General features: G+C 47.3%; 2 long non-coding RNA genes across 3 annotated transcripts; one reads left to right on the top strand and one right to left on the bottom strand.

The window, feature by feature from the left end:
- Window positions 1–26,118, bottom strand: LOC130267846 (uncharacterized). 2 transcript variants are annotated; one of them, XR_008843309.1, is made up of 3 exons: window positions 26,104–26,118; window positions 449–647; window positions 1–347 (listed from the first exon to the last, which is right to left on the bottom strand). It is a non-coding gene; the product is annotated as an uncharacterized LOC130267846 (long non-coding RNA). The 2 variants fall into 2 exon arrangements; XR_008843310.1 differs by lacking the exon at window positions 26,104–26,118 and adding an exon at window positions 1,360–1,374.
- Window positions 9,623–10,235, top strand: LOC130267884 (uncharacterized). Its single transcript, XR_008843326.1, has 2 exons — window positions 9,623–9,787; window positions 9,889–10,235. It is a non-coding gene; the product is annotated as an uncharacterized LOC130267884 (long non-coding RNA).
- Window positions 26,119–27,008: the final 890 nt, after the last annotated feature.

Raw genomic sequence — 27,008 nt, 5'->3', positions numbered from 1 at the left:
AATGGTTTAAAAAGGGGAACTTTATTTATTATATATTAAAATGTTTGTGTAGGGATTTTATGTAACCTCCATCACTCACAAAGAGCGTACAGTAACTAATACTCAGGACAGGAAAAACCTCCAGAGGGGAGGAAACCTGTAGGGAATCCATGGCTACTGTATTGCCCTTCCTCTGGGCATACTAAAGGAGGTTACCTCTAGAATTTGGGCCAATGTGTCTGTGTATGTGCGTGATTCGAGGGGCTGTGCCTTCATCCAAATTCTTGCTAGGTCTGGAAATCCACGTCTTCATCCAACGTCTTGCTGTAGGTCCGGAAATGCTACTCCACATCCTGGAAATAATGCATCTAAGATAGGAAAACAAAAGATAGATTATTTACATGTTTATTATAGAAAAGCACATTGAACTGCACTAAAGACCTTTTGGTCACAACAATGTGACACTTACCAGTCACAGTAGTGTATATGACTTTGCATTCTCGGTCCCTACAGTGTCCAGCATCAGCCCCTCACTGATGAAGAATGAGCAGGAGCAGTGTTATATCTGCTCAGTGCTGCTCTCTGGTGGACAATGGCTATGACATCACATGTGTGACACGCTGTTACCTCCTGAGAGTTCTATTTCAGTAGTGCTGCTCTCTGATTGGCTGAAAATCAAAAAAGCTTTCTTATATATTCTGTATGACTGTTATCTAAGGGATTTTGGGCAATTTCTTATTAAAATGGGGCTACTCCCTGTGGGTGCAATATACTTGTTTCTCCTAACCAGACACTCAGTATTTGTAATTATAATTTGGTGGTCCCAACAGCCTGGGCCCATAGGTTTCTTACACAGATCAGTGTGGCTCTGGCAGGCTTAATGAGCAGCGCTGGCTGCCGGGACATCTGACGAGTGACATCCCTGACGTTGTGGTCTGGAGCAAAGGATCTCACTCGTCAGACGTCCCGGGGGGGAGGTGGAGTTTATCAAAACCTGTGAAGAGGGAAGTGGACCAGTTGCCCATAGCAACCAATTTTTAAAAAGGCCTCTGAAAAGTGAAAGAAGCGATCTGATTGGTTGCTATGGGCAACTGGTCAACTTTACCTCTGCACATGTTTTCATACATCTCCCCTAATGTGCATAATTATTATTATTATTTCCCCCTGGCTTTTCTCATTATGACTCATGTGATTCTTTCATTATGTGATTCTTTTATCATGTGACTCAAGGATTTCTATTAAAAACATTGGGAAGAAAAACACCAAAACTTCATAGGAAAAAAAAAAAAAAACTGCTTTCGGCATCCCACAGATTTGATAGCCTAAAAAGACCATAAAAGGATGAAGAAACCCCCATTAGTGTCTGGCATTTCATATTACCCTATTGATTCCAACATAACATGTGCCCGCAGCGAGCATGGTGTTTTTTTCTGTCAAACACGCCAAGTGTAATCCCAGACGAAATTAATGTTTTCACAATAAGTTGGGACAGGCAGCAGGCTGTGCTATATATTTGCATAGTTGCGGCGTACAGCGCGTGCCACATTTATACGGCTGCGTTCTGATGACATATATGGCTCTTGGCCTTTTGGCTAAGATCAAGCGTAGTATCTGTTCTAATCGGTGGTCTAGTCTCTGCCATTGATGTAGGATGGATGCTGCATGGAGGGGGCAGGTGCCCCGGGGCATTCCGGGCCTGGTTCTGAGGAATCAGCTCCACGGCTGCTCTGATGTGACCTGTTCGCTCCAGGTCTCACCGTGAGGCTGAGGAGGTTGAAGGCCGAGATACTTCTGTGCCTTGGGGAGTGGTGACCCTGAGGTGCCGAAACTCACTGGGTGTAATAGCTTACTGAGTGGAAGCACTGCACCACATTTGGCAATCATCCTGGCCTTCTGACTAGGATCAGGGAAATTTTTATAGATTGGGCCGTACGTCACGGCGCACATTCACTTAACCCCTTAACGACCACGGATGTAAATGTATGTCCTGGTTTGGCAGGACATACATTTACGTCCTGTGTATGATCGCGAGCATCAGAGCGGTACTCGCGTCATACACGGCAGGTTCCGGCTGCTATCAGCAGCCGGGCACACGCCGATAATGGCCGACATCCGCGATCGCGCAGATGTCCGCCATTAACTCCTCAGATGCCGTGATCTGCAGCATAATAAAATAGATGATCTGATCGCCCGCAACGCTGTCGCGGAGATCCGATCATCTGTAATGGTGGCCGGAGGTCCCCTGACCTTGCTCCGGCCGTCTCCTGGCGTCTCCTGCTCTGGTCTGAGATCAAGCAGACCAGAGCAGGAGATAGCCAATAATACTGATCAGTGCTAAGTCCTATACATAGCACTGAACAGTATTGGCAATCAAAGGATTGTTATAGATAGTCCCCTATGGGGACATAAAAAGTGTGAAAAAAAAGTTGAAAAATGTAAAAATCAAAAGTAAAAAAAAAGCAAAAAATACCCTCCCCAATGAAAATATAAATTGTCCGTTTTTCCCATTTTACCCCCAAAAAGTGTAAAGTTTTTCTTTTATAAACATATTTGGTATCGCCGCGTGCGTAAATGTCCAAACTATCAAAATATAATGTTAATGATCCTGTACGGTGAATGACGTAAATGTAAAAAAAAAAAAAAAAACAAAGGCCAAAATTGCTGCCTTTTTGTCACATTTTATTAAAAAATTTATAAAAAATTATATAAAAGTTTTATATATGCAAATGTGGTATCGATAAAAAGTTCAGATGATGGCGCAAAAAATGAGAAAGTTATAGGTGGTCACAATAGGGCGATTTTTGATTACTGATTTTGTACAAAAAGTTTTAGATTTTTTTTAAAGCGGTACAAAAATATAAAAGTATGTAGCCATGAGTATCATTTTAATCGTATTGACCCACAGAATAAAGAACACATGTAATTTTTACCGTAAATTGTACAGTGTGAAAACGAAACCCTCCAAAATGTGCAAAATTGTGGTTTTCATTAAAATTTCCTCCCTAAAAAAATATTTTTTTGGGTTCGCCGTACATTTTACGGTAAAATATGAGATTTCATTACAAAGTACAATTGGTCACGCAAAAAACAAGCCCTTATATGGGTCTGTAGATGGAAATATGAAAGAGTTATGGATTGTAGAAGGCGAGGATGAAAAAAGGAAAATGCAAAAATAAAATTGGCCTGATCCTTAAGGTGAAAATGGGCTTGGTCCTTAAGGGGTTAACCCCTTAAGGACCCAGCCCAAATATACCTTAAGGACCCGGCCATTTTTTGAACATCTGACCACTGTCACTTCAAGCATTAATAACTCTGGGATGCTTTTACCTTTCATTCTGATTCCGAGATTGTTTTTTCGGGACATATTCTACTTTATGTTAGTGGTAAAATTTTGTCGATACTTGCATCATTTCTTGGTGAAAAATGCTAAAATTTGATGAAAAAATTGAAAATTTTGCATTTTTTTAACTTTGAAGCTCACTGCTTGTAAGGAAAATGGATATTCCAAATAAATTATACATTGATTCACATATACAATATGTCTACTTTATGTTTGCATCATAAAATTGACGTGTTTTTACTTTTGGAAGACATCAGAGGGCTTCAAAGTTCAGCAGCAATTTTCCAATTTTTCACAAAATTTTCAAAATCGGAATTTTTCAGGGACCAGTTCAGTTTTGAAGTGGATTTGAAGGGCCTTCATATTAGAAATACCCCACAAATGACCCCATTATAAAAACTGCACCCCTAAAAGTATTCAAAATGACATTCAGTAAGTGTGTTAACCCTTTAGGTGTTTCACAGGAATAGCAGCAAATTGAAGGAGAAAATTCCCAATCTTCATTTTTTACACTCGCATGTTCTTGTAGACCCAGTTTTTGAATTTTTACAAGGGGTAATAGATGAAAAATCCCCCCAAAATTTGTAACTTAATTCCTCTCGAGTAAGGAAATACCTCATATGTGTATGTCAAGTGTTCGGCGGGTGCACTAGAGGGCTCAGAAGGGAAGGACCGACAATAGGATTTTGGAGAGGGAATTTTGCTGAAATGGTTTTTGGGGGGCATGTCACATTTAGGAAGCCCCTATGGTGCCAGAACAGCAGAAAACCCCAACATGGCATACCATTTTGGAAACTAGACCCCTCAAGGCACGTAACAAGGGGTCCAGTGAGCCTTAACACCCCACAGGTGTTTCACGACTTTTCGTTAAAGTCGGATGTGTAAATGAAAAAAAAAATTTTTTCACTAAAGTGCAGTTTTTCCCCCAAATTTACCATTTTGACAAAGGTTAATTTGAGAAAATGCCTCCCCAAATTTGTAACCCCATCTCTTCTGAGTAAGGAAGTACCACATGTTAGGACATAAAATGCTTTGCGGGCGAAGTACAATGCTCAGAAGAGAAGGAGTCACATTTGGCTTTTTGAAAGCAACTTTTGCTGAAATGGTTTTTTGGGGGCCTGTCGCATTTAGGAAGCCCCTGTGGTGCCAGAACGGCAACAATTACCCACATGGCATACTATTTTGGAAACTACACCCCTCAAGGAACGTAACAAGGGGTCCGCTGAGCCTTAACACCCCACAGATGTTTGACGACTTTTCGTTAAAGTTGGATGTGTAAATGAAATTTTATTTATTTTTTACTAAAATGCAGTTTTTCCCCTAAATTTTACATTTTTACAAGGGGTAATAGGAGAAAATGACCCCCAAAATGTGTAACCCCATTTCTTCTGAGTATGGAAATACCCCATGTTAGGACGTAAAATGCTCTGCTGGCGAACTACAATGCTCAGAAGAGGAGGAGCGCCATTGAGCTTTTGGAAAGAGAATTAGTTTGGAATGGTAGTCAGGGGCCATGTGCGTTTACAAAGCTCCCCGTGGTGCCAGAACAGTGGAACCCCCCCACATGTGACCCCATTTTGGAAACTACACCCCTCACAGAATTTAATAAGGGGTGCAGTGAGTATTTACACCCCACAGATCTTTGGAACAGTGGGCTGTGCAAATGAAAAAATTTATTTTTCATTTTTACGGACCACTGTTCCAAAAATCTGTCAGACACCTGTGGGGCGTAAATTCTCAATGTACCCCTTATTACATTACGTGAGGGGTGTAGTTTCCAAAATGGGGTCACATGTGTCGGGGGTCCATTGCTCTGGCACTATGGGGGCTTTGTAAACACATGTGGCCTTCAATTCCGGACAAATTTTCTCTACAAAATCCCAATGGCGCTCCTTCTCTTCTGAGCATTGTAGTTCGCCCCAGAGCACTTTAAATTCACATATGGAGTATGTTCTTACTCAGAAGAGATGGGTTTACAAATTTGGATGGGCTTTTTTCCTATTTCCCGATGTGAAAATGAAAAATTTAGGGTAACACCAGCATTTTAGTGAAAAAATAAAATTTTTTTCATTTTCCCATCCAACTTTAATGAAAATTCGTCAAACACCTGTGGGGTGTTCAGGCTCACTATACCCCTTGTCACGTTCGGTGAGGGGTGTAGTTTCCAAAATGGGGTCACATGTGGGTATTTATTTATTTTTTTGCGTTTGTCAGAACCTCTGTAAAATCAGCCACTCCTGTGCAAATCACCAATTTAGGCCTCAAATGTACTTGGTGCGCTCTCACTCCTGAGCCTTGTTGTGCGCCCGCAGAGCATTTTACGCCCACATATGGGGTAGTTACGTACTCAGGAGAAATTACGTTACAAATTTTGGGGGTCTTTTTTTTCCTTTTACCGCTTGTGGAAATAAAAAGTATGGGGCAACACCAGCATGTTAGTGTAAAATTTTTTATTTTTTTACACTAACAGGCTGGTGTAGCCCCCAACTTTTCCTTTTCACAAGCGGTAAAAGGAAAAAAAGCCCACAAAATTTGTAGTGTAATTTCTCTCGAGTACGGAGATACCCCATATGTGGCCCTAAACTGTTTCCTTGAAATACGACAGGGCTCCGAAGTAAGAGAGCACCATGTGCATTTGAGGACTAAATTAGGGATTGCATAGGGGTGGACATAGGGGTATTCTACGCCAGTGAGTCCCAAACAGGGTGCCTCCAGCTGTTGCTAAACTCCCAGCATGCCTGGACAGCCAGTGGCTGTCCAGAAATGCTGGGAGTTGTTGTTTTGCAACAGCTGGAGGCTCCGTTTTGGAAACCCTGCCGTACAAGATGTTTTAAATTGTTTATTGGGGGGGGGGGGGGGGGGACAGTGTAAGGGGTGTATATGTAGTGTTTTACTCTTTATTAGGTGTTAGTGTAGTGTAGTGTAGTGTTTTTAGGGTACATTCACACTGGCGGGTTACGGTGAATTTCCCGCTAGGAGTTTGCACTGTGGCAAAAAATTTGCCACAGCCCAAACTTGAAGCAGGAAATTTACTGTAAACCCGCCTATGTGAATGTACCCTGTACGTTCACATGGGGGGGCAAACCTCCAGCTGTTTCAAAACTACAACTCCCAGCAGCATGTACTAACAGACCATGCATGCTGGGAATTGTACTTTTGCAACAGCTGGAGGCACACTGGTTGGAAAACCTTCAGTTAGGTTCTGTTACCTAACTCAATATTTTCCAACCAGTGTGCCTCCAGCTGTTGCAAAACTACAACTCCCAGCATGTACTAATCACCGAAGGGCATGCTGGGAGATGTAGTTATGCAACAGCTGGAAGTGCCCAACTACAACTCCCAGCATGCCGAGACAGCTGTTTGCTTTCTGGTCATGCTGGGAATTGCAGTTTTGCAACATCTGGAGAGCTACAGTTTTTAGATCACTGCACAGTGATCTCCAAACTGTGGACCTCCAGATGTTGCAAAACAACAACTCCCAGCATGTCCAGACAACAAACAGCTATGTGGGCATGCTAGGATTTGTAGTTTTGCAACATCTGGAGGGATATAGTTTAGAGACCACTGTATAGTTGTCTCAAACTGCAGCCCTCCAGCTGTTGCAAAACTACATATTCCAGCATGCCCAAACAGCTGTCTGGGCATGCTGGGAGTTGTAGTTTTGCAACATCTGGAGGGCTACAGTTAGAGACCACAGTCTCAGACTGTAGCCCTCCAGATCTACTTACCGGCTTCCGTAGGATCCCGGCAGCCGTCCTCTTCAGAAGCACGTGACGCCGCCCGCCGATCAACGTCGCCGCAGCCTCCGGACGGGTAAGTGGATGTCGGCGCCCGGTCCCCTTCGGTTCCCCGTTCTGCCCCGCCTATTGTGGGTGGGCAGGACGGGGAAAACGAAAGTTAACCCCCCCGCCCCCGGTCTGCTATTTGTCGTCGCCTCTGATGATCAATAGCAGACCAATAGCAGGGATAGGAGGGGTGGCAACCCTGCCACCTCACTCCTATGCCTACAGGGGGATCGTGGGTGTCTTAGACAACCGCGATCCCCCTTCTATTCCGGGTCACCGGGTCACAATAGACCCGTATGACCTGGAATCGGCGCAAATCGCAAGTGTGAATTCACTTGCGATTTGCGCCGATCGCCGACGTGGGGGGGTCTGATGACCCCCCTGGGCATTTGCACGGGGTGCCTGCTGATTGATATCAGCAGTCACCCCGGCCCGATCCCCGCCCGGCGCGCGGCGGGGAACGAAATTCCCACGGGCGTATGGATACGCCCTGGGTCCTTAAGTACCAGGACGTCAAGGCGTATCCATACGCCCTAGGTCCTTAAGTGGTTAAAGGGGTACTCCGGTGAAAACCTTTTTTCTTTTAAATCAACTGGTGGCAGAAAGTGAAATATATTTGTAAATTACTTCTATTAAAAAATCTTAATTCTTCCAGTACTTATTAGCTGCTGAATGCTACAGAGGAAATTCCTTTCTTTTTGGAACACTGATGACATCACGAGCACAGTGCTCTCTGCTGACATCTCTGTCCATTTTAGCAACCATGCATAGCAGATGCATAGCAGATGCATGCTAAGAGCAGCATGGTGGCTCAGTGGTTAACACTACTGCCTTGCTGTGCTGGGGACTTTGGTTCAAATCCCACTAAGCACAACAATAAATAAAGCATTATTATTATAATAACGTCAGCAGAGAGAACTGTGCTCGTAATGTCATCAGAGAGCATTCCAAAAAGAAAAGAATTTCCTCTGTATTATTCAGCAGCTAATAAGTACAGGAAGGATTAAGATTTGCCCCGATTTGACTTGCTTCCTCCAGGTCGCCGTGAGGCTGAGAGGGTCTAGAGCCGAGGTACTTTTGTGCCTCAGGGAGTGGTGACCCCGAGGTGCTGAAACTCACTGGGTGTACTGGCTCACTGAGTGGAAGCACGGGCACCATAATCTCTTCACCATGTGGCACTCACCTCTTGATTCCCGGCCTTCTGGCTAGGATCAGAGACATTTTTATAGATCCGGCTGGATGTCCGGGCAGTATATCTGCACACATTCACTTATTTCTTTTTGTCTCACTGTGTCACTTTTTGCGTGTTGTGTGTCCACAGGATTTGTCAGGAGCCCTTTTGGGTGTCCCTCCTGGCGGTCTAGGGGAGGTGTGTATGGCCATTAGGTTCCGTACCTCCCTGCAAACACCCCGGGTACTCCTGCCTTGGCAGGGTACAAACCTTTATCGGCTCTGCGGGCAGATACCTTGGCTAATGCCAAGGGGGATGCCGGGAGCATTTGTGGTCCCTTAGTAGTTTCAGCGAAAAGGGACATCGAACCTGGAACCTCGCAGGTACTTTTTGGTCCGGAGACGAAGGGTAAGGTTTGTTGGGGGGGCCTCTCTCCTATCGGAGAAGGGCTTGCAATAGACCGCATCCTCTGCGCACATTTTTTTAGTGTAACACGTTTGCACTTTTTCTTGCACCTTGGGTGATTCGAGAGCATGTTCCTAGGCTCTTAGATAAAAAAAAAAAAAAAAAAAAAAAAAAAGAAGATAACTCCCCCTTCTAAACTCCCCCCCCCCCCCCCCTGTGTCTTTAGTAAAAATGCCACAAAGATGGCAGAGTAAAAAAATGAGGGGGGCAGTTTTTAGTGTTTTGTTTTTTTGGGGGGCAAAAAAAAAAAACCCCAAACAATCAAACAAGAATTGCATCTGTTCCTAGGCTTAGGCTGGGATTAAACACGACTTATGTGTGGCGTTTTTCAAAGCCCACATTTTTGGTGTTCCCCCTCCCCCCCTTTCGACAGATGTCTGTCCAACTGTTGCAAAGCTACAACTCCAAGCATGCCAAGGGCATGCTGGGAATTGTAGATTTGCAACAGATGGACAGCCACAAGGGATCAGTAGTGCAGTATGTCAATCTAGGACCATGGTGTCTGATCTTGAACTGGCAGCAGGAGCCACGACCACTATAAATCAGTGGCTGCCGGGACGTCTGACGAGTGACATCCTTTGCTCCAGACCACAACGTCAGGGATGTCACTCGTCAGATGTCCCGGCAGCCAGCGCTGCTCATTAAGCCTGCCAGAGCCGCACTGATCTGTGTAAGAAACCTATGGGCCCAGGCTGTTGGGGCCACCAAATTATAATTACAAATACTGAGTGTCTGGTTAGGAGAAACAAGTATATTGCACCCACAGGGAGTAGCCCCATTTTAATAAGAAATTGCCCAAAATCCCTTAGATAACAGTCATGCAGAATATATAAGAAAGCTTTTTTGTTTTTCAGCCAATCAGAGAGCAGCACTACTGAACTCTCAGGAGGTAACAGCGTGTCACACATGTGATGTCATAGCCATTGTCCACCAGAGAGCAGCACTGAGCAGATATAACACTGCTCCTGCTCATTCTTCATCAGTGAGGGGCTGATGCTGGACACTGTAGGGGCCGAGAATGCAAAGTCATATACACTACTGTGACTGGTAAGTGTCACATTGTTGTGACCAAAAGGTCTTTAGTGCAGTTCAATGTGCTTTTCTATAATAAACATGTAAATAATCTATCTTTTATTTTCCTATCTTAGATGCATTATTTCCAGGATGTGGAGTAGCATTTCCGGACCTACAGCAAGACGTTGGATGAAGACGTGGATTTCCAGACCTAGCAAGAATTTGGATGAAGGCACAGCCCCTCGAATCACGCACATACACAGACGCATTGGCCCAAATTCTAGAGGTAACCTCCTTTAGTATGCCCAGAGGAAGGGCAATACAGTAGCCATGGATTCCCTACAGGTTTCCTCCCCTCTGGAGGTTTTTCCTGTCCTGAGTATTAGTTACTGTACGCTCTTTGTGAGTGATGGAGGTTACATAAATTCCCTACACAAACATTTTAATATATAATAAATAAAGTTCCCCTTTTTAAACCATTCTTTAACTTGTTTGACTCATTTATTTTATTTGTGTGTGAAAAATAGTGTTAGCAAAACGTGGATGACATGAGTTTTTTTTTTAAGTGTCCAAAGCTGCTCTCCTGCACGATCTGCATAATGCGGTGCGGAGAGAGGCAACTGATGCTGGGTGGCAACCATAGGACACCCAGCAATTTCCATGCATGAGCCTTTTTCTGATGAACGGGACCCTAGGAGAGTGGAGGAGGCAGGTGAGAGGACCTCCATCCACCATTTTGAATGATCACCAGATCGCCACAGGTGAATCCATCCTTGAATATAATGTCCGCATTGCCATAACCTGCTTTGATCAAGGCATCTGAGGAGTTAATGACAAACATTAGAGCGATCGTTGATGATTGCCACTATTGGCAGGTCTCTGGCTGCCAGGACCGGTCATACATGATGCGAGCACCGATCCATTGTTTGCATCATGTACAGGGTGTAAATATACATCCAATCACATCAGGACATACTTTTACAGGGTCCACCTACTCAATTTTGATTGTAAAGCTCGAATGTCCACACAGAAAATTTATGTGCGGATATTCTGAAGATAGTGGAGCGGTGTCAGAACATGCTGGCGCTAAGATTGTTCATAAATTCGCTTTATCATAGACGGCAATGTATTTCTGAGCAGAATACACAGAAAGAACAGACGTCTATTCTTTTTGCGGATGACCAAATTTGAATTTCGGTGCCAGATATTTCCTGTGCAGAAATTCTGCTGTGTGCACAGTGCGCCAGAACCCCATTGAAATTAATGGGACTCTGCTGCAGCGGAATTTCCGTACGGTATATTCCTGTGCAATTCTGCATGGAAAACCTAACGTGTGAACATAGTCTAACAGTCATTAAAAAGGGTGAGGCGGTGCAAATAAGGGTGAGGGCCAAGGGCCCGAGACATAAGGGCGGCAAAATGAGGTTTTGCCTAGGGTGACAAAAATCCTTGCACCAGCCTTGGCGGCCATGGCCTGAGCTGCCAAACAGGCAGGGTTCCTGTGCCATTTCAATCCCCTGCATATGAATTGTATCTCTTCTATCACTTCCTGTCAGGGGTGGACCGACACCACCCAGGGCCCCGGTCCAAATAAAGCAAGGGCCCCCAGCAAGACTCCACCCCTGGCCCCACCTCTGCCCCACCCCTATTCCCGCCCAGTATGCATATGAATATTTGCCATGGAAAGGAATAGGGGGTGCAGTGCGCTTGAGGCTATGGGGTACTTTGAGGGATGGCAATGCCAATCACCTTAACTACACCGAGTGCCTTATCCCCTTAAGGACGTAGGACGTACTCAAACGGCCCCTTTTCCGAGTCCTTAAGGACTCAGGACGTTTGAGTACGTCCTGTCTAATCCGGGCCCCCCGCCGCTAGCCGGAGGGGTGCCGGATGCCTGCTGAAATCGTTCAGCAGGCATCGCTGCATATCGCCGAGGGGGGTCATGATGACCCCCCATGTCGGCGATCGCAGCGCATCGCTCGTCAATTCAGACGAGCGATGCGCTGCGATTCCGTTCCCCGCCGCTCGCTGGGCGGGGATCGGAGCTGGATGTCTGCTGATTTCAATCAGCAGACATCCCGGCAGTGTGCCGGAGGACCTCCTATACCGGCGATCGCTGCAGGACGCCGGTAATTACTTACCGGCGTTCTGCAGCGGTTCCGGGTCATCAGGGTCATGTGTGACCCTGTGACCCGGATATAGATGATGAATGGTGGTGTAATATACACCACCAATCATCATCAATGCTGTACTGGGGGCTGGCATTGTTGCCACCGCCCCCACTACAGTGTGATTGGGTGGCCAAAGTGGCCACACCAATCACATAGTAATGGGAGGGGATGGTGGGGGCTAGGAGCATGTTGCTCGGTTCTGTCCGCCATTTCAGAGAGATCTGGTGTGCAGGAAGGAGCCCCGTGCTGCCCACCATCCCCTCAGTAAAAAAAAATGCCCCTTGCCCCCTTTCTTTGGCCCCTTGGCACAGAAATCCCCAGGGATAGCTTTAGATTAGGTATGGACAGGTTAAGGTTAAAAAAAAAAAGTATTTTTTTTTTCAGCGTACCTCAGTGGGTGTCCGTGGGTCCGTAGCACCTTTTGCTGTGTGACCCCGGCCCTGCTGGGTTGCTGCGGTCTGCCGCCAGCGTATTTTTTTTTTGGCGCAGATTTTTTTTTTCCTAAGCGTGTGCGGACCCTCTAAGTTATAAAAGAGCGGTCCGCCACCGTTTGTTAAAGCCCACCCGCCGCTGATCAGTCCCGTAGTAATGATCAGCGTTTTTTTTTTTGTGGTGCCGGCGATTTTTTTCGGGTTTTCTAGCGCTTTTTTGCACCCATAGGCGGTCCGTGCCACCAGTAGCAGGCGTGTACTGTGTGGCCGGACCATACCTGTGTGTGCGGCGTGCCTCACCGCTGTCAGTGATTTATCACTGATCAGCATTTTTTTTTTGTGGTAAAGGCACTTTTTTCGGTTACCGCGTTCTTTTTTGCACCCATAGGGGTTCCGTGCCACCAGTAGCAGGCGTGTACTGTGTGGACGGACCGTACCTGTGTGTGCAGCCTGTCCCACCGCTGTCGGTGATTTATCACTGATCAGCGTTTTTTTTGGGGTTCAGGCGGGTGCATTTTTTCGGGGTTAAGCGGTTTTTTTATTTAATTTTACATTTTTTTTTGTGTGGGGGTCTGTGTACAAGCCACCAGCCACTGTTCTGGGCTGAGTGGCCGGACCCCCACTGACTTCTGCGCCCCCTGCCGCCACAAGTGCTAATTGGTGCGCACACCACTGATTAGATAAACGCTTTTTTTTGGCGCAGGGCTTTTTTTGCGCTAGAAGTCCCCCTTTTTTTTTTTTTTTTTAAAGTCCCCTTTTTTATATATATTTTTTCTGTTAGGGCGGGTTAGTTTAGTTTAGTTAGGTTAGGCTAGGGCGGGTTAGGGAGGTAGTATCGCACCACACCACACGCAGCACATACACAAATAAAGTTTCCCCCCCCCCCCACACACACACACACACACACACACACACACCCCTGTATCCACATTAGAGTAGGGAAATGGCCCGCAGAGAGTTTTCGGCGGAAGAGGCATATGCCATAATTGCCTACGACACCAAGAGCGGCTCAGAGGACGATGAAGACCCCACCTTCCTTATTTCATCGTCCTCCTCATCATTTAGTTCAGATGGTGAGCCACCAAGGCGGCGGAGACGCCGCCACAAACCTCCTCTGCCCTTTACCCTGTGCCCCATGCTAGTATGAGTCCCCCTGGTGCTCATACTAGTGAAGCCCCCCAGCAAAGTTCACTGGTACATCATACCGGAGAACTTGTCTGGACTCAGCCAGTGGACCATAAGCCCGTGATTCCAGAGTTTGTTGGCGACTCAGGAATCAAAATTAACATCGCCGGGTTCACTGAAATTGACCTTTTTGGTAATTTTTTCAGTGACAACTTTGTTAATTTGATGGTTATACAGACGAATCTGTATGCCCAACAGTTCGTCGCCGCTAACCCGGGCTCACTTTTAGCTAGACCCGGCGGCTGGACTCCAGTCGATGCATCCGAAATGAGGACCTTTTGGGGCCTCGTGCTGCATATGGGTCTAGTTAAAAAAAACATTGTCAGGCAATAATGGAGTGGGGACGTCCTTTACCAGACACCCCTCTACAGTATGGCCATGACACGTCCCCGGTTCGAGGCCATTCGGAGATGTTTGCATTATGCTGTTAATGCGGCATGTCCCCCCCGAACTGATCCTGCGTATGACCGCCTGTATAAAATCAGGCCGGTCCTCAATCACTTCGGGGCCAGATTTTGGGAGGCCTATGTCCCGGGGTGGGAGGTCTCAATTGATGAGTCGCTCATCAGCTTCAAGGGGAGACTCAGCTTCCGGCAATACATCCCGACCAAGCGAGCGCAGTATGGCGTGAAAATGTATAAACTTTGCGAGAGTACCTCCGGGTACACTTGCAAGTTTATAGTGTATGAGGGACGAGATTCCCGTTTTGAACCCCAGAATGTCCCCCCACTCTAAGTGTTAGCGGGAAAATCGTTTGGGGCCTTTTGCACCCATTGCTAGATAAAGGTTACCACCTTTACGTGGATAACTTTTATCCTAGTAGCCCTCTCTTCACATCTCTCGCCGCCAGATCCACAGTCGCTTGTGGGACAGTCCGGAAGAATCAAAGAGGCCTTCCGCCCCATCCCCTACATGCTCCTATCCCCCGGGGTGAGTCCCGTGCCTTTTCCCATGAGAACCTGTTGTTGGTCCGGTATAAGGACAAGAGGGATGTCCTTATGCTCACCACAATTCATGGCTATACGTATCAATGTAGTACAGTATCCAGAAAGAAAAAGAAAAAGAAACATGCAAAACAGCGCACACCCATAAATATCAAAAAGTACTCTTTATTAATACATGAATCAAAAAAACAGACAAGATTCTTAAAAACATTTAAAACAGGCCTAAAGCAGCCAAAGCACAAAACAGGGTGAGCCCCCTCAACAAAGGAACCCCACCCAGGGCACCTGCCTATTACAGTACATCAATATCGTCACTATGTCATACAAATAAGCTACCGCATAACACTATATTCATCACAACAGCCCATATACAACCTGTATTCTCATGTAGCAAGTAATGATGAAGTGACACAGGACGGTTAGTGGAGGTGTTACCAGGCAAGTGCCCCCCTAAAGACCCCACGCGTTCCGTTGCCCGTCGGCAACTTCCTCACCACCCAGGGCCCCGGACCAAATAAAGCAAGGGCCCCCTGCAAGACTCCACCCCTGGCGCCACCTCTGTCCCGCCCCTATTCCCGCCCAGTATGCATATGAATATTTGCCATAGAAAGGAATAGGGGGGGCAGTGCGCTTGAAGCTATGGGGTGCTTTGAGGGATGGCAATGCCAATCACCTTAACTACACCGAGGGGGAGATTTATCAAAACTTGTGCAGAGGAAAAGTTGTCCAGTTGCCCATAGCAACCAGTCAGATTGCTTCTCTCATTTTTCTGAGGCCTTTTCAAAAATGAAAGAAATTATTTGATTGGTTGCTATGGGCAACTCAGCAACTTTTCTTCTGGACAGGTTTTGATGAATCTCCCCCCAAGTGCCTTAAAACACTGAACTCCTCCTTTTTATGCCAACTTGGGATCTCTGTCTGTGATACCCAGTCCAACTTGGCTCCAGCCTCCAGTCACCTTTAACCACTTAAGGACCTAGGGCGTATGGATACGCCTTGACGTCCTGGTACTTAAGGACTCAGGGCGTATCCATACGCCCGTGGGAATTTCGGTCCCCCCCGCGCGCCGGGCGGGGACCGGGTCGGGGTGACTGCTGATATCAATCAGCAGGCACCCTGTGCAAATGCCCAGGGGGGTCATCAGACGCCCCCCCCGTCGGCGATCGGCGCAAATCGCAAGTGAATTCACACTTGCGATTTGCGCCGATTCCGGGTCATACGTTTCTATTGTGACCCGGTGACCCGGAATAGAAGGGGGATCGCGGTTGTCTAAGACACCCACGATCCCCCTGTAGGCATAGGAGTGAGGTGGCAGGGTTGCCACCCCTCCTATCCCTGCTATTGGTCTGCAGACCGGGGGCGGGGGGGGGGGTTAACTTTCGTTTTCCCCGTCCTGCCCACCCACAATAGGCGGGGCAGAACGGGGAACCGAAGGGGACCGGCGCCGACGTCCACTTACCCGTCCGGAGGCGGGCGGCGTTTCGTGCGTCTGAAGAGGACGGCTGCCGGGATCCTACGGAAGCCGGTAAGTAGATTTGGAGGGCTACAGTCTGAGACCGTGGTCTCTAACTGTAGCCCTCCAGATGTTGCAAAACTACAACTCCCAGCATGCCCAGACAGCTGTTTGGGCATGCTGGAATATGTAGTTTTGCAACAGCTGGAGGGCTGCAGTTTGAGACCACTACACAGTGGTCTCTAAACTATATCCCTCCAGATGTTGCAAAACTACAACTCCTAGCATGCCCACATAGCTGTTTGTTGTCTGGGCATGCTGGGAGTTGTAGTTTTGCAACATCTGGAGGTCCACAGTTTGGAGATCACTGTGCAGTGGTCTAAAAACTGTAGCTCTCCAGATGTTGCAAAACTGCAATTCCCAGCATTATCAGAAAGCAAACAGCTGTCTCGGCATGCTGTGAGTTGTAGTTGGGTACCTCCAGCTGTTGCATAACTACATCTCCCAGCATGCCCTTCGGTGATTAGTACATGCTGGGAGTTGTAGTTTTGCAACAGCTGGAGGCACACTGGTTGGAAAATATTGAGTTAGGTAACAGAACCTAACTGAAGGTTTTCCAACCAGTGTGCCTCCAGCTGTTGCAAAAGTACAACCCCCAGCTTGCACGGTCTGTCAGTACATGCTGGGAGTTGTAGTTTTGAAACAGCTGGAGGTTTGCCCCCCCCATGTGAACGTACAGGGTACATTCACATAGGCGGGTTTACAGTAAATTTCCTGCTTCAAGTATGGACTGCGGCAAATTTTTCGCCGCAGCGCAAACTCCTAGCGGGAAATTCACCGTAACCCGCCAGTGTGAATGTACCCTAAAAACACTACACTACACTAACACCTAATAAAGGGTAAAACACTACATATACACCCCTTACACTGTCCCCCCCCCCCCCCCCCCAATAAACAATTTAAAACGTCTTGTACGGCAGGGTTTCCAAAACGGAGCCTCCAGCTGTTGCAAAACAACAACTCCCAGCATTTCTGGACAGCCACTGACTGTCCAGGCATGCTGGGAGTTTAGCAACAGCTGGAGGCACCCTGTTTGGGAATCACTGGTGTAGAATACCCCTATGTCCACCCCTATGCAATCCCTAATTTAGTCCTCAAATGCGCATGGTGCTCTCTTACTTCGGAGCCCTGTCGTATTTCAAGGAAACAGTTTAGGGCCATATAGGGGGTATCGCCGTACTCGGGAGAAATTGCACTACAAATTTTGGGGGTCTTTTTTTCCTTTTACCGCTTGTGAAAAGGAAAAGTTGGGGGCTACACCAGCCTGTTAGTGTAAAAAAATAAAAACATTTACACTAACCTGCTGGTGTTGCCCCATACTTTTTATTTCCACAAGCGGTAAAAGGAAAAAAAGATCCCCAAAATTTGTAACGCAATTTCTCCTGAGTACGAAAATACCCCAGATGTGGGCGTAAAATGCTCTGCGGGCACACAACAAGGCTCAGGAGTGAGAGCGCACCATGTACATTTGAGGCCTAAATTGGTGATTTGCACAGGGGTGGCTGATTTTACAGCGGTTATGACAAACGGGAAAAAAAAAATACCCACATGTGACCCCATTTTGGAAACTACACCCCTCACCGAACGTGACAAGGGGTATAGTGAGCCTGAACACCCCACGGGTGTTTGACAAATTTTCATTAAAGTTGGATGGGAAAATTAAAAAAATTATATTTTTTCACTAAAATGCTGGTGTTACCCTAAATTTTTCATTTTCACAAGGGAAAATAGGAAAAAATCCCCCCGCCCAATTTGTAACCCCATCTCTTCTGAGTAAGAACATACCCCATATGTGAATTTAAAGTGCTCTGCGGGTGAACTACAATGCTCAGAAGCAGGGGCGGACACAGACAGCAGAGGGCCCCTGTGCAAGGAATGTGCCTGGGCCCCCCCCCCCAGCACTGTGCCCCCTCATGTACCCAGACCCCACCGGGGGGGCCTCCACTTACCCCGCGTGTGTAGTGTCGCCACTTGCCTTGTCCAGTACAGGTGGATGGAACGGCTCCTGAGGTGGGCTCCGGGTGGCCCTGTCCCTCTCAGTGTGTGGCCCCGTGAGTACTCCCCCAGGTCAGCCTGACCCGTATCTAGCTGGGATGCAGAGGGCAGTGCTCCCCTTTACATTCGCACCCCTGGACTTAGCACGACACTCCTTGGCACCCCCTGGTTCCTTGGCTTCTTATTCTTAGTGATAGAAGTGACTTACAGGCAGGGCCAGACTGGGACCAAAAATAGGCCCAGGCATTTTAAAATAAACAGCCCATTTTTATGGTGGGGGTCTGACTCATGGGACCCCCACCAATCACCTTGGTTCAAGTGGCTCCCCAGATGTTGGAAAGCTGCAACTCCCATCATGTCTGAAGTGACTACAGCTGATGGGACAGTCAGGAGACTACACAATGATATCAGTGACTACAACTCTGATGGGACAGTTAGGAAAATACACAATGATATCACTGACCTGAGTGACGTCTTCTCTGTTGTCTTTACTTTTCTTCATCTGGTCCAGACACCAGGATTTCTTCCATCTTCTCTGCAGTCTGACATCTGGACATCATTGGTTCCTTAATTTGTCAGTAGATCCTCATCCTCTGTATGATGACAGTAATCATTATAACCTTGCCAAATACTGTACCCCCTGAATATAATACTGCCAACCACTGTACCCCCTGAATATAATACTGCCAAATACTGTACCCTGAATATAATACTACCAACCACTGTACCCCCTGAATACTGCCAACCACTGTACCCCTGAATATAATACTGCCAAATACTGTACCCCTGAATATAATACTGCCAACCACTGTACTTCATGAATATAATACTGCCAACCACTGTACCCTGACTATAATACTGCCAACCACTGTACCCTGACTATAATACTGACAACCACTGTACTCCATGAATATAATACTGCCAACCACTGTACCCTGACTATAATACTGCCAACCACTGTACCCTGAATATAATACTGCCAACCACTGTACTCCATGAATATAATACTGCCAACCACTGTACCCCTGAATATAATACTGCCAACCACTGTACTCCATGAATATAATACTGCCAACCACTGTACCCCTGAATATAATACTGCCAACCACTGTACTCCATGAATATAATACTGCCAACCACTGTACCCTGAATATAATACTGCCAACCACTGTACTCCATGAATATAATACTGCCAACCACTGTACTCCATGAATATAATACTGCCAACCACTGTACTCCATGAATATAATACTGCCAACCACTGTACCCTGAATATAATACTGCCAACCACTGTATTCTATTAATTTAATACTGCCAACCACTATACACCACTGATTCACCCCATACACCCCACGCACTCCATCCTCAGTCTCCTCATCACCCCATACACCCCACGCAACCCATCCTCAGTCTCCTTATCTCCTCCATACACCCCACGCACCCCATCCTCAGTCTCATCACCCCATATACCCCACACACTCCATCCTCAGTCTCCTCATCACCCCCATATACCCCAACCTCAGTCTCCTCATCACCCCATACACCCCACGCACCCCATCTTCAGTCTCATCACCCCATACACCCCGCACAACCCATCCTCGGTCTCCTCATCACCCCATACACCCCATCCTCAGTCTCCTCATCACCCCATACACCCCATGCACTCCATCCTCAGTCTCCTCATCACCCCATACACCCCATGCACTCCATCCTCAGTCTCCTCATCACCCCATACACCCCATGCACTCCATCCTCAGTCTCCTCATCACCTCATACACCCCATGCACTCCATCCTCAGTCTCCTCATCACCCCATGCACTCCATCCTCAGACTCCTCATCACCCCATGCACTCCATCCTCAGACTCCTCCTCACCCCATACACCCCATGCACTCCATCCTCAGTCTCCTCATCACCCCATACACCCCATGCACTCCATCCTTAGTCTCCTCATCACCCCATGCACTCCATCCTCAGTCTCCTCCTCACCCCATGCACTCCATCCTCAGTCTCCTCATCACCCCATACACCCCATGCACTCCATCCTCAGACTCCTCATCACCCCATACACTCCATCCTCAGACTCCTCATCACCCCATGCACTCCATCCTCAGACTCCTCATCACCCCATACACACCCCATGCACTCCATCCTCAGACTCCTCATCACCCCATGCACTCCATCCTCAGACTCCTCATCACCCCATACACCCCATGCACTCCATCCTCAGTCTCTTCCTCACCCTATGCACTCCATCCTCAGTCTCCTCATCACCCCATACACCTCATGCACTCCATCCTCAGTCTCCTCATCACCCCATACACCCCATGCACTCCATCCTCAGTCTCCTCATCACCCCATACACCCCATGCACTCCATCCTCAGTCTCCTCATCACCCCATACACCCCATGCACTCCATCCTCAGTCTCTTCCTCACCCTATGCACTCCATCCTCAGTCTCCTCATCACCCCATACACCCCATGCACTCCATCCTCAGTCTCCTCATCACCTCATACACCCCATGCACTCCATCCTCAGTCTCCTCATCACCCCATACACCCCACGCACTCCATCCTCAGTCTCCTCATCACCCCATACACCCCATGCACTCCATCCTCAGTCTCCTCATCACCCCATACACCCCATGCACTCCATCCTCAGTCTCCTCATCACCCCCATACACCCCATGCACTCCATCCTCAGTCTCCTCATCACCCCATACACCCCACGCACTCCATCCTCAGTCTCCTCATCACCCCATACACCCCATGCACTCCATCCTCAGTCTCCTCATCACCCCATACACCCCATGCACTCCATCCTCAGTCTCCTCATCACCCCATACACCCCATGCACTCCATCCTCAGTCTCCTCATCACCCCATACACCCCATGCCCTCCATCCTCAGTCTCCTCATCACCCCATACACCCCACGCACTCCATCCTCAGTCTCCTCATCACCCCATACACCCCATGCACTCCATCCTTAGTCTCCTCATCACCCCATACACCCCATGCACTCCATCCTCAGTCTCCTCATCACCCCATACACCCCATGCACTCCATCCTCAGTCTCCTCATCACCCCCATACACCCCATCCTTAGTCTCCTCATCACCCCATACACCCCATGCACTCCATCCTCAGTCTCCTCATCACCCCCATACGCCCCATGCACTCCATCCTTAGTCTCCTCATCACCCCATACACCCCATGCCCTCCATCCTTAGTCTCCTCATCACCCCCATACACCCCATGCACTCCATCCTTAGTCTCCTCATCACCCCATACACCCCATGCACTCCATCCTCAGTCTCCTCATCACCCCATACACCCCATGCCCTCCATCCTCAGTCTCCTCATCACCCCATACACCCCATGCACTCCATCCTCAGTCTCCTCATCACCCCATACACCCCATGCACTCCATCCTCATCACCCCATACACCCCATGCACTCCATCCTCAGTCTCCTCATCACCCCATATACCTTAAGCACCTCATCAGTATTACACAGCTGACACCCCCCCCAGTCCTTCTCATCAACATTAAACCCCCTAATCACTACACCCCTGACCCCCCTTCTGGTCCTCCTTATCAACACTACGTTCTCCCAGACCCCCAATCCTTCTTATCATTACACCACCAACCTCTTCAACACCCCTCCTGTCCTCTTCATCATCATTACAATCCCTTCCCCCCCAAACCCCCCCCCCCCCCCCCCCCCCCCGCCCTGCACCCGACCGTCGCTCTCCTCACCTTATCTGCTCAGTGATGCGGCTGTGAAGCGGGAGGGTTTGCTGCTCCTGTCGCTTCTGCCGGGATCAGAGGCCATGACACGTGACATCAGGGGCTTGGAACAGACGTGCGTGCCTGCGCGGGGCACGTCTGTTCCCATCAGCCTCTGTCCTGTCCGTCTCGCCCGGCCGGTTTAAAGGCAAATTACTGCTGTCAGCGGCAGGTCCGGGACCTGTTGCTGCAGCATTTAGTACGAAGTACTGGAAGGGGGCCCTGCAGGGGCCCAGATTGTGAGGCCCAAGATGTGACCTGGGCTACTAGGGGGGGCCCCTAACACTCTGGGCCCCTGTGCAGCCGAACCGGCTGAACAAGTGATATGTCCGCCCCTGCTCAGAAGAGAAGGAGCGCCATTGGGATTTTGTAGAGAAAATTTGTCCGGAATTGAAGGCCACATGTGTTTACAAAGCCCCCATAGTGCCAGAACAATGGACTCCCGACACATGTGACCCCATTTTGGAAACTACACCCCTCACGTAATGTAATAAGGGGTACATTGAGAATTTACGCCCACAGGTGTCTGACAGATTTTTGGAACAGTGGTCCGTAAAAATGAAAAATTAAATTTTTCATTTGCACAGCACACTGTTCCAAAGATCTGTGGGGTGTAAATACTCACTGCACCACTTATTAAATTCTGTGAGGGGTGTAGTTTCCAAAATGGGGTCACATGTGGGGGGGTCCACTGTTCTGGCACCACGGGGGGCTTTGTAAATGCACATGGCCCTGACTACCATTCCAAACTAATTCTCTTTCCAAAAGCTCAATGGCGCTTCTCCTCTTCTGAGCATTGTAGTTTGCCAGCAGAGCATTTTACGTCCTAACATGGGGTATTTCCATACTCAGAAGAAATGGGGTTACAAATTTTGGGGGTCAGTTTCTCCTATTACCCCGTGTAAAAATGTAAAATTTAGGGGGAAAACTGCATTTTAGTAAAAAAAAAAAATATTTTCATTTACACATCAAACTTTAATGAAAAGTCGTCAAACACCTGTGGGGTGTTAAGGCTCAGCGGACCCCTTGTTACATTGCTTGAGGGGTGTAGTTTCCAAAATAGTATGCCATGTGGGTATTATTTGCTGTTCTGGCACCACAGGGGCTTCCTAAATGCGACATGCCCCCAAAAAACCATTTCAGCAAAAGTTGCTTTCAAAAAGCCAAATGTGACTCCTTCTCTTCTGAGCATTGTAGTTCGCCTGCAAAGCATTTTACGTCCTAACATGGAGTATTTCCATACTCAGAAGAGATGGGGTTACAAATTTGGGGGGGCATTTTCTCCCATTACCCTTTGTAAAAATGGTAAATTTGGGGGGAAAACTGCACTTTAGTGAAAAAATTTTTTTTTCATTTACACATCCGACTTTAACGAAAAGTCGTGAAACACCTGTGGGGTGTTAAGGCTCACTGGACCCCTTGTTACGTGCCTTGAGGGGTCTAGTTTCCAAAATGGTATGCCATGTTGGGGTTTTCTGCTGTTCTTGCACCATAGGGGCTTCCTAAATGTGACATGCCCCCCAAAAACCATTTCAGCAAAATTCCCTCTCCAAAATCCCATTGTTGCTCCTTCCCTTCTGAGCCCTCTAGTGCACCCGCCGAACACTTGACATACAGATATGAGGTATTTCCTTACTCGAGAGAAATTGGGTTACAAATTTTGGGAGGATTTTTCATCTGTTACCCCTTGTAAAAATTCAAAAACTGGGTCTACAAGAACATACGAGTGTAAAAAATGAAGATTTTGAATTTTCTCCTTCACTTTGCTGCTATTCCTGTGAAACACCTAAAGGGTTAACACACTTACTGAATGTCATTTTGAATACTTTGAGGGGGGCAGTTTTTATAATGGGGTCATTTGTGGGGAATTTCTAATATGAAGGCCCTTCAAATCCACTTCAAAACTGAACTGGTCCCTGAAAAATTCCGATTTTGAAAATTTTGTGAAAAATTGGAAAATTGCTGCTGAACTTTGAAGTCCTCTGATGTCTTCCAAAAGTAAAAACTTGTCAATTTTATGATGCAAACATAAATTAGACATATTGTATATGTGAATCAATGTATAATTTATTTGGAATATCCATTTTCCTTACAAGCAGTGAGCTTCAAAGATAAAAAAAATGCTAAATTTTCAAATTTTTTCATCAAATTTTGGAATTTTTCACCAAGAAATGATGTAAGTATCGACAAAATTGTACCACTAACATAAAGTAGAATATGTCACGAAAAAACAATCTCGGAATCAGAATGAAAGGTAAAAGCATCCCAGAGTTATTAATGCTTGAATTGACAGTGGTCAGTTGTTCAAAAAATGGCCGGGTCCTTAAGGTATATTTGGGCTGGGTCCTTAAGGGGTTAAAGGGGTACTCCGGTGGAAAACTTTTTTTTTTAAATCAACTGGTGCCAGAAAGTTAAACAGATTTGTAAATAACTACTATTAAAAAATCTCAAGCCTTCCAGTACTTTTTAGGGGCTGTATACTAAAGAGAAATCCAAAAAAGAAATGCATTTCCTCTGATGTCATGACCACAGTACTCTCTGCTGTCCATTTTAGGAACTGTCCAGAGCAGGACCCCATAGCAAATTCCCCATAGCAAACATATGCTGCTCTGGACAGTTCCTAAAATGGACAGAGATGTCAGCAGAGAGCACTGTGGTCATGATGTCAGCAGAGAGCTCTGTGGTCATGACATCAGAGGAAATGCATTTCTTTTTTGGATTTCTCTTTAGTATACAGCCCCTAAAAAGTACTGGAAGGATTAAGATTTTTTAATAGAAGTGATTTACAAATCTGTTTAACTTTCTGGCACCAGTTGATTTATAAAAAAAAAAAAAAAGTTTTCCGCGGGAGTACCCCTTTACCTTTCTGGTACCAGTTGATTTTAAAAAAAAAAAAACACAGTTTTTCACCGGAGTACCTGCCTTTCACTGCTCACTACATGATGGCACAGTCAGATATATAACTCATCTCTGACTGTGCCATCATATAGTGAGCGGTGAAAAGCAGGAAGAAAATAGCAACTAGTCCATTCATAAGCCATAAGGTGAGGCTGAGGCCTCTTAGATTCATTAAGCAAATAGCACAGCAGCACAGAGTATTTCTGGAGGGAACTGTAGTGAGGCAGACTGTCTGAAATACTCTGTGCTGCTGGGAAGCCTACTCCATCTTCTATCTGCCTTTTACCGCCCCCTACATGATGGCACAGTCAGAGATATAAGTTATATTTCACATATAACTAAGTCAGACTGTTCCATCATGTAGGGAGCGGTGAAAGGCAGGTAGAAGATACATACAATTATACAATTCATAAGCCACCCACCTGGCCAGGCTAGCCTGTTTATGTGTCCATGCAGATGCCGACTGAGAAAGCTGGCAGAGAGATCAGGGCACTTCTTCGGCAGGGCTCTGTACACTGAGGACAGGCGGGGATCTGTACACCGAGGACAGGCAGGGATCTGTACACCGAGGACAGGCGGGGCTCTGTACACCGAGGACAAGCGGGGATCTGTACACCGAGGACAGGCGGGGCTCTGTACACCGAGGACAGGCGGGGCTCTGTACACCGAGGACAGGCTGGGATCTGTACACCGAGGACAGGCGGGGCTCTGTACACCGAGGACAGGCGGGGATCTGTACACGCAGGACAGGCAGGGATCTTTACACCGAGGATAGGCAGGGATCTGTACACCGAGGACAGGCAGGGATCTGTGCACCGAGAACAGGCAGGGATCTGTACACCGAGGACAGGCGGGGATCTGTACACCGAGGACAGGCGGGGATCTGTACACCGAGGACAGGCAGGGATCTGTACACCGAGGACAGGCAGGGATCTGTACACCGAGGGCAGGCAGGGATCTGTACACCGAGGACAGGCAGGGATCTGTACACCGAGGACAGGCAGGGATCTGTACACCGAGGACAGGCAGGGATCTGTACACCGAGGACAGGCAGGGATCTGTACACCGAGGACAGGCGGGGATCTGTACACCGAGGACAGGCAGGGATCTGTAAACCGAGGACAGGCAGGGATCTGTACACCGAGGACAGGCAGGGATCTGTACACCGAGGACAAGCGGGGCCCTGTACACCGAGGACAAGCAGGGCTCCATACACTGAGGACAAACGGGGCCCTGTACACTGATGTGGTGTCCCGGTACCGTATTTCATACGTTACCTTTGTAGAGGTCCCCATAGTCAGAGTCCCTAGGAACGTCGGGGTCCCTCTCCTATAGTTATCCCCTTGTCACCCCTCAGTTAGTCTATGACTATATAGAAGTTCTTATAAATATAAGTATAAATGTGTATATATTTAATTGCCTACCTGTTCAGTGTAGCAGGACCTGCTGGTCACGTGATTAGGTTAGAACTCTATGGTTTTGCTACAGGACCTTTGGAGGTTCCCATGACGTGTTCACCCACAATGCAATGTAACGGTGAGTGACAGTTGTTATGGACCAATCCAAAACGGACAGCCCCTGCCCATATAAGGGAGCTGTGCAATCTTGATCTCTCTCTCGGGTTGCTGATTCTGGAAGAGGTAGGACCTCCACAGCTTACAAGACAATTTACTAGGCCAAAGCCTTGCGGCCTCGGCCTCTAACATAGCGGATATACTAAGCAATTCCCCTAAACGCACCCTTAAATCCAGCGGATCAATGCTACAAAATCCCTAAGAAGCTAAATTGAGCTTATCTGATCCCAACCAAATGTCAATCGCTGCTCAGCTATATCTATAGAGAATCTGTTATCTGGACTGTTGCTATTACTACATGTACAGAAATTCTTCAGTAAAAGTTCCTGCAAGTTTTCAGTTAACAGTGGTTGTGGACAATCCTTTATTTCTGCATTACCTATTGCTCTTGGGAAGGGTGGCAATAGGACTATCAAGATTACAGAATTTAACCCTCATCCTGGCGTCACGAGTGACAAGGGTTAACAGCGCCCTTTATTATTCTGAACAGCAACACCCTAACTACTCTACACCCCACAAGGCTTTATCCCCCAAGGTTACCACAAAGCCTTTTTGGCGTCGCACGAACAGGATTCGGGTGTGTGCCTACTGCTGTTGCCACTAATGAAATTGTACTCCCCCTCAGAAAGTAACGGACTTTATTCATGTGTCGCAGACCGCATTACAGTGTACAGGAGCGGTGCGCGTGGTGCAAGTTGCAAGAGGGCCACGCGAAAAGTAAGGGGGGGAGGTGAAAGAATAACTACAATATTAAA

Source organism: Hyla sarda, chromosome 1 (assembly GCF_029499605.1).
Source record: "Hyla sarda isolate aHylSar1 chromosome 1, aHylSar1.hap1, whole genome shotgun sequence".
NCBI classification, from domain to species: Eukaryota; Metazoa; Chordata; class Amphibia; order Anura; family Hylidae; genus Hyla; species Hyla sarda.
This window is presented reverse-complemented; position numbering and strand designations above follow the sequence as displayed.